This window comes from Mus musculus, chromosome 4 (assembly GCF_000001635.26).
Source record: "Mus musculus strain C57BL/6J chromosome 4, GRCm38.p6 C57BL/6J".
Taxonomy (NCBI): domain Eukaryota; kingdom Metazoa; phylum Chordata; class Mammalia; order Rodentia; family Muridae; genus Mus; species Mus musculus.
Window position 1 is genome coordinate 136,378,783 of NC_000070.6, and position 11,432 is coordinate 136,390,214.

The 11,432-nt window shown below is 49.0% G+C and overlaps 1 long non-coding RNA gene across 1 annotated transcript; it reads left to right on the plus strand.

Annotated features, from left to right (window-relative positions):
- The first annotated feature begins 8,707 nt into the window (after positions 1 to 8,707).
- Positions 8,708 to 10,211, plus strand: Gm31295. The gene is made up of 3 exons (XR_390837.3): positions 8,708 to 9,023; positions 9,104 to 9,292; positions 9,974 to 10,211. It is a non-coding gene; the product is annotated as a predicted gene, 31295 (long non-coding RNA).
- Positions 10,212 to 11,432: the final 1,221 nt, after the last annotated feature.

Sequence of the window (11,432 nt, forward strand, 5' to 3'; positions counted from 1 at the left end):
ACACACACACACACCACACAGAGCCCTAAGCTCTGGAAGTCAAAAGTCCAGAATGTACCTTACTGAGTCAAGGTTCACAGAGCCGTGCTCCTGAAAGCTCCGGGAAGAAACTATTTCCTTACCTCTTCCAGCATCCAGAGACCACTGACTCCCTTGGCCTGTGGTCTACTCTAGCCTCAAGCCATCGATGGATGGAGTGGTGCTAATTTTTGGCTGACTACTTGCTGGGATGAGGCTAGCCTTTGGGTGTATCTATGGGGCGTTTCTAGCGAGGATTAGCTGAGGGGGACCCACACTGAATGTGAACAGCACCCTCTCAGTCCCACAGGCTGGGACCCCAGACTGATAGAAAGGACATACGGTATTGCCCGAGCTTTTGTCCCCGCCAGCAAGAACACACTCAGGACAACCGAAATCTTCTGCGGCAAAGCTTTTATTGCTTACTTATCAGGAGGGAAGACCCTGAACCGGGAAAATGGCACTGCTTATATAGCCCGCAGTGTGACGTTTCAGCACCTGATGTGGCGTGACAGCTCCTGATTCGTTGCTCGCCCATTACCCCATTACTACGCCGTGAGATGGGCAGTGACTAGGCGTGAGTTCACTCTTGCACTTGCGCATAAGGCTTGTTTACTAGTTAGGCGCAGTGGAAGCCAGCGCCATCTTATAATGGCGATTGCTCACGGCACACACGTGATTGCTCGCGGCACAGCTCTCCACATCACGGGAGAAAGCCAGCTGAGTACCACATTCCCATCTGCTGCTTCCTGGTGTCCAGTATAAGCCAATTCGTGCCCACACAGCTGGGGCCTGCTCCTCCCAGCCATGCTGGACACTGTCCCCCACAAGGGGAAAGTCAGCCTTCCCCCTTATGCTGTTCCTTGTCAGATGTTTGGTCACAATGACAAGTGTGTGTGGCCAACGCTGCCACCCTTACTCTTTTTCCGCCTTTGAGACAGGGCCCCTCGCCGAATGTGGAGCTTGAATGTTCAGCCAAGCTGTCTGACCAGCAAACTCCAGAAATCCCCCTGCCTCCTCCTCCTCAGCACTGGGATTATGCCCGTGCCCGAGTATTTTGGGGTTCTAGGGGTCTGAACTGAAGTCCTCAGTGTTGAGGCCCATGAGTCACCCTACAGACCACACAAACGTCCATCGAATTCAGGCAGGGATGGTTTATTGAGTGCACACCCTACTACTGATCGATCAGGACATAGCTCAGGATCTGGGACTGAGCCACGGTCATGAACATCTTTCTTGTCAGCTCATAAAGGAAACACACACACACATACACACACACACACACACACACACACACACACACATACACACACACACACACACACACAGAGAGAGAGAGAGAGAGAGAGAGAGAGAGAGAACATACCGACCAAGGTGGTTCAGGAAGTGGTGCCCAGTGGTTGGCTCTGACTCAAGCCATGTCAAACATAACAGTTCATACTGACCTTTAATTTGATGGGTTCTACGTAAAGCTTTGTGGAATTTCTTAAGATTAACAAAACTCAGAACATACAGAACATAACAGGATGTGTGATCAGCCTGACTTTGCTTTGAGTCAAATTATTTTTCTGTGTCAATGACTGGCAGGCATGTTACAACAATATAAAAAAGCTTGCAGGCATAGAAAAAAATGGCTACAGCCATGCTGGGGCAGGAGGCCTCAACACTCCCGTTTATACATCAGGAACATTCCTGGCAGGTTTTCCTTAAACCAGGCTGGCCTCAAACTCAATGATCCCCCTGCCTCAGTCTCCCAAGTACTGTATAAAAATTTTTTTTCTTATGTAATTCTGGGGAATCAAACCAGGGCCTTGCACATGTTAGACAGAATTCCACCACTGAGCTACATCTAGTCCAAAACCTATAAACGGGAGAGAACTGACCAAGTGAAATAGCTCCTGTCTGTGACCTGCAGACACGTCTGGCAGGAGTGCTATTGGCTTCCTCTGACTGCAGAGAAGTCCGTTGTGTCAATATTCCTGATGAAAAGTGTCTGTGATGTGTATTCTCCTTTGAGACGGTTTTAACGTCTTCTGCTTTTCTCAATATTGAGTTAAGGAAGATATTTCAGATGGGTATTTTATATCTGAATGAGAACAGTGATTTTAATTCAACAAACAATCCTTGAACATGGGCTAGTGTGTCGGTCCAACTTTTCACAGAACAACAAACGCCTGAGGGGAAACAGTTTAAACGAGATATGATGGTTTGAATGAGAGATGCCCCGTCCCCACACCATAGCGCACACACACACACACACACACAAACACACACTCACACTCACACAGGCTTTCACTCACTCACACACATACATGTTTACACACATGCTTATATGCATGTTCACACACACTCACATGATTACACACATGCTCACACACACATGCTCACACACACATGCTCTCACACACATGCTCACACAGACTCAGACTCACACACACAAACACATGCTTACACACACATGCTTACATACCTGCTCACACAGACACACAAACACAAACATGCTCACACTTTGTATTTGAACATTTGGTCACTAGTTGGTGACAGTATTTTTCTTTGTCATGGTTTTGAATGTATGCATGTGTTCATGAGTGTGTGTGTGAGCTTGCACAGAGGCCAAGCACAGAGATCAACATCAAGTGCGTACCTCAATCTCTCCACTTTATTTTTTTTACTTTTTATTTATTTAGATTTATTTATTTATTTTATGTATATGAGTACACCATCATGGTCTTCAGACACACCAGAAGAGGGCATCAGATCCCATTACAGATGATTGTGAGCCACCATGTGGTTGCTGGGATTTGAACTCAGGACCTCTGGAAGAGCAATCAGTGCTCTTAACTCTTGAGCCATCTCTTCAGCCCCTCCACTTTAGTTTTTGAGGCAAGGTCTCTCACTGAAGCTGGAGCGCAATAGGATTCCTGGCCAGCCAGTTAGCCCTCATGATCTCCTTGTCTCTGCCTCCCTATGCTGAGGTTGCTAAGCCACAGGCATGCCCTGCTATTTCCAACATTTTATATGTGTGCTGTGGATCCAGGCTCAGGTCCTCACTAACTGATCCTTCTTCCCAGCCCCAAGGGTACAAGACATGGACTGAACGTGGCTGGGGGCACAGCAGGCAGAAGTGGGTCTCAGAAGGCAGGCATTTGAAAGCTGTAGCCTGGCCCTGCTGTGGACTCATTCTACTGCTCCATCTGATCTGAGCAGGCCATGATGCAGGGCCTTGCTGCCACAGACTGAGCCCCTCCAGCCCTCATGCCGACGATGCTCCAAATCCCTTCTGACCTATGACCCCAGAGAAACCTTCTTTCCCATAAAGTCACTTCTGGCAGGAATCTTGTCACAGCAATGAAAACAGTTAATAATATGAGAGGAAAGACTCCTTTAATTTCTGGTTTGAGAGACTGGCCCTGCTGCTCCGTGCATCTGAGAGGGGCTGGTGAGAGGCGCTGCTCACCCACGACAGCTGGGAAGCAGAGAGCGAGCATGCCTGTGCTAGAGGCTTCTTCTCCCGTATCCCATCCCACCCTTAGCCTCTCACCCAGTACCACCCATGCTCTGTCTTGGAGGGATGCCCTGGCATGGGGGGGGGGGTGCCCTCACACCCAGAGCATGCTTTCCTCCCATCCCAGGACTCTCTCCTTCCCGCCAGGTTAACAATCAAGATCAGACAACACAGCTGTCACTGAGCTATGCTAAGAGTCCTGAGACCCACGCTCAGTCCTTCCAGAGCCAGCTCTGCCTGCCTCTGCTTTGAAGTTTCCAAAGCTTCTAGAGACCCAGCTGAAATCATCCTGCAGTTGGCCTGTTGGAGTGGTGGCCTGCAGAGCGGTCTCACATGGGAGAGCCATGTCTGGCTGGCACTATCTAGCAATGAAGAACAGTGCACAGACATAATGCAAAGCAGACAGGCTCTGTGTTCCTGCCCTCGTTCAACCGAAATGCCAGCTTGGGCAAATGACATATCTTCTCCGTGGACAGCAGACAATTACTCGTGAGGCATTGCATAAAGGAAGTTCCGTGGCGTGGGAGACCTCTCCTATGGGGAGCCTTCAGGAAATGCTGGCTATTTTTATTACCAGCAGGAACAGCAAAGGTTAACACAGCACATAATTTTTGTCCCTGAATTCCACCTGTCGTTCCTAACATGCGCCAGGCCCTGGCTAGGAGGCTTGTGCGGGTTTAGACAGAAGCACTAGTACAGGTCAACGTGTGCTTATCAAGTGTGGCTGTGGGGGTGGGGGGAGGGGGAGGGGCTGGCTTATTCTGACTCCTCCCAAAGTTTTAAACGAACCTCAGGTGGTAGAAATTGCTGTGAAACACACACCTAGTTAGCGAGAAGACGTTAAAGATTTTTTTTTTTTTACTTTATACGTATGAGTGACCTTATTATGTTTGTGCTGTGTGTGTGTGTGTGTGTGCAGTGCCCACAGAGGCCAGAAGATGGCAGCAGATCCCCTCCCTGAAGCTGAAGTGCTAGGCAGTGGTAACCCTCTGCCCCCAATATGGGTGCTAGGAATTGAACCTGGGTCTACTGCAAGAGCAGTAAGTGTGCTTAACTGGAAGCCATCTCTCCAGCCCCTCCAGTCCTCCAAACCCCATCCCCACAAAACTTTAAACTAGATGTGGCCACGCCTGCAATCCCAGCACTTGGGAGGCTGAGGAGGCAGGGTACCAAGTTCTCGGCCACGCTGCCTCAACCCTCCCCTCAAAGAGAGACAAGACAGAGTACCATGACACAGTGTGCAAACGGGCTGTGCAGATTTGGAGTAACACAAAGGATGGGGTTTATGTGTTGTAGTGGATAACGGCCACGTATGCAGGGAACATAGATGAGTGTCAATTTATAACCTTCTACAATGTCAGACCTTTGCTGGTCACCATTTACTGATGGTTCCGATTTCTTCCGATAGCTAGCGTAGTCACAGGCTCTTTTATGTTATTTTAACTAATTATGCTAGCTGGAAGCTCACATGTTGTGCTTCACACACCGGTGTTTATGTAGCCCATAGAATGGCTAAAATGGACCAAAGGGGCCAAGAGGCTGTAACGTTCAAAGAGGCCTTACTGCGGGCGGTGGCAGAGGCAGAGAGCCACTGCAGTTTGGGCATAGGCCTACTGCCAAGAAATCACACCCTACTTAAACACACAGTGGCTCAGGCCAAAAGTAAAAATTCTTCCTCTGGCTTCTGAAGCAGAGCCCAGCCTGACCCCTGCCTCCCCGGGCACCGCTTTCTTCCTGAGTTTGGTTTTTCAACCACTCTGGCCTTCTCTTGAGGCCAGAGAGTGCTTGCATATGCGATTCTCTCTGCCCAAATGCTTTCTCTCTCTCCCATTAAAGCCTCCTGGTTCTTTGCCCACTTAATTCTTCCTGGCCTTCAAGTCTTGGCTCCTCCCTGGCCTCTCTGAGTCCCAGGAGATCCCTGTAGTGCCCTCCCTGGGTGGCTGGATGTGTGTCTCTTACACAGCATTTATTGCCACCAGAACTTGGCCTGGATTGTTCAGGCTGTGGTTCACAAGGACCCTGTGCTGGCTTCTGCATTTTGTCCAGTTTGTTAAGGTTAATTTATTTATTATGTATACATTGTTCTGCCTGCATGTATGCCTGCAAGCCAGGAGAGGGGACCAGATCCCGTTACAGATAGTTATGCGCTACCATGTGGTTGCTGGGAATTGAACTCAGGACCTTTGGAAGAGCAGTGTTCTTAACCTCTGAGCCATCTCTTCAGTCCTGTTTTTTTGTTGTTGTTTTTGTTTTTTTTGTTGTTGTTGTTGTTGAGACAGGGTTTCTCTGTGTAGCTCTGGCTGTTCTAGAACTCCTTCTGTAGACCAGGCTGGCCTTGAACTCAGAAATCCTCCTTCCTCTGCCTCCCATGTACTGGGAGTAAAGCATGAGCCACCACCACCCAGCTACTTTGTCCAGTTTTAATGCCTAAGTCAGTCCCTCGCGGTACCACTTGTGTCTCTGAGCAAAGAATCAAGCAGAGACGCACTGCTGCAGAATAAGCAGGGAGCATGGAGGAAAAGACTGTGCACTTCCAGTAAGAGGCAAACAACAGGGACCCAGGAGTCTAGGGACTCAGAGACCCTTGCTGTGAAAAGGTTGCAGCTCTTAGAATGGGCTTTTCAGAGCTTGCTTTGTCTGTTACATGCAGCTTTAAAAAACAAAAACAGGGCTGGTGAGATGGCTCAGTGGGTAAGAGCACCCGACTGCTCTTCCGAAGGTCCAGAGTTCAAATCCCAGCAACCACATGGTGGCTCACAACCATCTGTAACAAGATCTGATGTCCTCTTCTGGAGTGTCTGAAGACAGCTGCAGTGTACTTACATATAATAAATAAATAAATCTTTAAAAAAAAAAATAAATAAAAAACAAAAACAAAAAAACTTCATGGGTCATGGGTTTCTCATCTTATATCTCAACACTTGGGCCTTTGGGGGGGACATTGTTCAAACCACAGGATTCACTTACTGGCTAGAACAAACGTCTCTGTACTAGTGACATTAGGAGACAAGCTGACGCTCCTGTTGATCGTGACTTTGCAGCGTCCCAGCAAAGCCCCAAAGGATGAAGTTAAGGTACAGACAGTGAGAGAGGAGAAAGGTCTCTTCTCATCTCAGATACAAAAACACACCCCCAAGGCTACCCCACTACCTCATCTTGATGCATCTGACAGCAATCCCTTCTCTGGGGAATAGGAGGAAGCCCCCAAATGCTGCCATAGAGGTCAAAGGACAACTTTAAGGAGTTCTCTCTTTCCCCTGTGTGGGGCACGGGGGGGTGAGACTCAGGTGAGCAGACTTGACATCAACTATCTTCACCCACTGAGCCATCTCATCAGCCCTCTTACCCCTTCTCCCAGATAGCTTCTTACGTAGCCCAGGCTAGCCTTAAATTCTGATGTAGCCTAGGTTGACCTGCTCCTCCCATCTCTATCTTGCAAGTTCTGGGGTTAGCATCTTATGTCTGCCCCTTCCTTCCCACGTGTAATCTGCCTCTAATTTGGATCTTTTCGTTGAAATGTCTATAGTTCTATCTGCTCTCTCCCACGGCAGATAAAGAAATGGGTTCAGAGGAGGGGATGGGTCAGATCAGCCGTGGGAGAGAATGTTCATCCAGTTAGATTTGGGAACCATGTTGGTGTCTACTGTATGATGGATGGATGGGTTGATGGGATGAAATGTGTATGAGCAGAAAGGCTGGCACGTTTTGTCTTCTTCTCTTTGCAGATGGGAGAGCTAAGGAGAGAAATGGCATTGCATGTAAATAAAAAGTTTTATTATGCCGGGTGTGGTGGCGCACGCCTTTAATCCTAGCACTCGGGAGGCAGAGGCAGGTGGATTTCTGAGTTCAAGGCCAGCCTGGTCTACAAAGTGAGTTCCAGGACAGCCAGGGCTACACAGAGAAACCCTGTCTCGAAAAAAAACAAAACCAAAACCAAAAACAACAACAACAAAAAGTTGTATTACTTTTGAATGAATGAATGAATGAATGAATTTTGAGCAAGGTTTCTTTGGGTAGCCCTGGCTGTTCTGGAACTTGCCCTGTAAGACAGGCTAGACTTGAACTCAAGAGATAGCACCTGCTTCTGCCTCCCAAGTGTTGGGGCTAAAAGGGGGAAGCCACCAACCTGGCTTAAGTAATTTTTCTAAAAGATTTGTCTTGTTTTTATTTCCTATGGATGGGTGTTTTGTCTACGTCATGTAGCCGACATGTAGACCAGAAGAGGGTGTTGCATCCCCTGGAACTGTAGTTATAGACTATAGTGAGCAGCCATGAGGGTGCTGGAAATCAAACCGCAGTCCTCCAGAAGCATAGTCAGTGCTCTGAGCTGCTGAGCCATCCATCTCTTCAGCCCCCTTCACATTTTTTATTTATATATGGTGATGGTGATGATGGTGATGACGGTGATGATGATGATGATGATAGTTATAGGAAGTATACTCTGTGTGTGTGTGTGTGTGTGTGTGTGTGTGTGTGTGTGTGTGTGTGTGTGTGTAGATCAGAGGACAAGTCTGGGGAGTTTATTCACTCTATCCATTGATACTGAAACTCATCAAGGAGCCTTGGGATGGAGTTGAGGTCATCGGGTTTGTATAGTGAGCGCTTTAACCCGCTGCCCCATCTTACCAGCCCCCAGATGGTCTAATCTTACAATTTCTTTTTCTATTTATTTGTACGTGTGTGTTGGCGCCAGGAGTCAGGTCATGCCATGGCATGTGGGCGGAGTTCAGAGGATAATTTTCAGGACTTGGTAGATTCCCAGAATCTCGACACCTCAGGTCTTCAGCCCTGGCGGCAAATGTTTACCTGCTGAGCCATCTTGCTGGCCCCACAATTGCATTACCTTAAATGCAGAACTTGGACTGAGACTTGCGAGTCTCAGCCTGAAGGCTGGAAGTCTAGACAGTCTTCAACGGTCCCATCTCCCGTCTCCCTGCTAGGGCTGGGCCAGAGAAAGAAATGTTAGAGAAAAATTGCTCTCTAAAGTAGAGGGTTATAAACATGGTGAGGAGATAATTCCCTATGCTGGCAACTCCAAATAGGCAGCTTAAAGGGAGGCCATGGCTGGCACCTCGCTCCAGGAGGCTGGCTATATTGGGTCATGATGACCTTGGCGACGGCAGCTTGGGAATTAGGTTAATTTGCACCTGGGGGGTATTAGCCAATCTGTAATTGTTCCTATGTTCTTCCTTCCTAATTAACTGTAAATGCCTGCAACGGGAGCATGGCTTTCTGCGTCCTTCGTCTCCTCCGGTGCTGCAGCAGTGTAGACAGCTTCCAGGTCAGTCTTTGGAGCACCGTGTTTCTGTGCTAGGAACAGCAGACGCGTCCTCACTAACCGTTGTATGGGTCACACTCTGGAGACAGTTTCCCGGGGAGGCACAAGGCAGCCTGAAACCACAGCGCTGGCTCTCGGCAGACAAGGTGAAATGAAGACAGCTCAGAGCCGGAGACCTTTGAATGTCTCCTCATCTGAGGAAGCCTTGTACTGGGATTCAGGGTGAGCAGAGGGTGGGGGGGTGGGGGTGAGGGAGGTGGGGAGGGGGGACCACTCTGAAAAAAAAGGCTGTTATCTCATAGCAAACAGAATTGGAAGCCAGAGGACAGAATACCAATTTGTCCCTGTGGGAGGACGGATCTTTGAGCGGAGGAGAGCAGTTCCTGAGGAGGAGCGCTGGCTTTAAGACTTGCATCAGCTTCGGGTGGAGTTCCTACCCCTCTCTTCCCCATGAGCTAACCAGAGCTCGCACCTTGAACTGCTCCAGGCAGGTGGGTGCACACAACCCCACCTAACTGTTTAGATAGGTGCTGTGCTGGGATCTGAACTCGGGTCCTCACACTTGTGTAGCAAGCATTTTACTGACTAAGCCTTCTTCTGAGCCCCCAAATCTACATTTTTATCACTTTTTCAAAAATAATCTGTGGTGCTGAAGTTTGAATGCAGAGTCTTATGTATGCTAAGCAAGTGCTCTGCTGGCTGGTGCTCCCTCGTCCTCCTCCTCCTCCTCTTCCTCTTCTTCTCTTCCTCCTCCTCCTCTTCCTCTTCCTCCTCCTCCTCTTCTTCTTCTCCTTCTCTTCCTCCTCCTCCTCCTCTTCCTCCTCCTCCTCCTCCTCCTCCTCCTCCTCTTCTTCCTCCCCCTCTTCCTTCCTCTCTTCTGTTTTTCCCTCTCCACGCCCCCCTTTATGTTTTGAAACATAGTTTTACACTGTGGGCTGGTCTCTAACTCACAGCCATCCTCCTGCCTCAGCTTCCTGATTGCTGGAGCTCTCATAAGGACGATCAAAGCCGGGGCTGGGTCAATGTAAAGTCCCTGAGTCAGCACGGTGAGGTGGGGGGTGGGGGGGCTGCTGGGCTTTGCGTTGGGAGAAGATTAGGATACTTCTCACAGGGGGTTCTTATGAGGGAGCAAGGCTGGCTCCCACCCTCTCCCTTCTGCTTACTGCTTCCAGATGTGAACACTTACTCTGTCCTGACATTCCACGCACCTTCCCCAGAGACCAAATGCAACTAACTCCAAATCTTCGAGCTGAAGAAATCTCTTTTCATCCAGGTGTGCTGCCACACTCCTGTCATCCCAGCACTTGGGAGGCAGAGGCAGGCAGCTGTCTGAGTTAAGGCCACCTTTGTCTACAGAGGGACTTTTAGGACAGTCAGGGCTACACAGAGAAACCTTGTCTTGAAAATCAACAACAATGGGGCTGGAGAGATGGCTCAGTGGTTAAGAGCACCGTCGGCTCAGTGGTTAAGAGCACCGTCTGCTCTTCCAGAGGTCCTGAGTTCAATTCCCAGCAACCACATGGTGGCTCACAACCACCTGTAATAGGATCTGATGCCCTCTTCTGGTGTGTCTGAAGACAGCGACAGTGTATGCACATACATAAAATAATAAATCCTTCAAAAAAAAAAGAAATTGTTGCTTCGTGTATTTTTAATACTGGCAAAAAGCTGGTTAAGGTCCATGGTCTCCTAACAGCCTCAGGCTCCATGCTCCTCAGCTCTAACTCTAGAGTAAGGCCAGCCTGAGTTCAAATCTTGGTTCTACCTGTCTCCTAATTTATTTAAGATTTTTAACATTTCTTTAGGTCTCACCTAATTTGAAAAAAAGATCTGGATGTGGTGACACATGCTCCTAATCCCTGCATTCAGGAGGCTGAGGCAGGAGGATTGCTATAAGTTCTCTGCTTTCAGACAGAAGCTACTTAGGGAACACCCAGAGGGGGCGGCTGAGGCTGGACAGAGGGCAAAAGAGACAGATTTTCTTAAGTGCAGCCAGGCCAGCAGAGGCTGGCAAGCTTGTGCTGCGGGCCGCTGCACTGAAGCCGTTTCCTGCTGCTTCATCCCTAAATGGGACAACAGGGAGAGCTGGAAGTCACCTGTTGCCATCAGCATTTCCTGTGCCAAGCCTAGGGGATACAAGGTTCAGTAAGGACAAGAGGCAGCACTCACTACATCATACCTACCCGGACCCCAGCCCTGCCCCTCTCCCAACCCCGTCCCAAACCTGAAACACCCAAAAACCCCTACTGCTCTAGGCATTTTGCAGGCAATGTACATAAACTCTAACTGCATGCTGCAGAACAGGTGTCATTTCGTTCCCAATTCACAGATGAGGGAACTGTGGGCACAGGGAGAGAAAGGAAGTTGTCCACATGGACAAGGGGCCCAAGCTGAGATCTGAGCCCAGGCGACAGAGCTCCAGGCTCTTGTCCCCTTGGAGTGCTCACAGTCTAATGAGTTTGTATAGGTGACTCGCCTAGGAAAAGCCACCTGGGGGAATCTATGGACAGTTTCCTAACTCCACGCAGGATGTGTTTACCAGGTTTTCACTTCTGGCCCCAGTCTTCCACTTCTACGGGGCTTCCAGCCTCAGCCTTCCCATTCCACCTCCAGTAGAACTGTGAAAGAAGA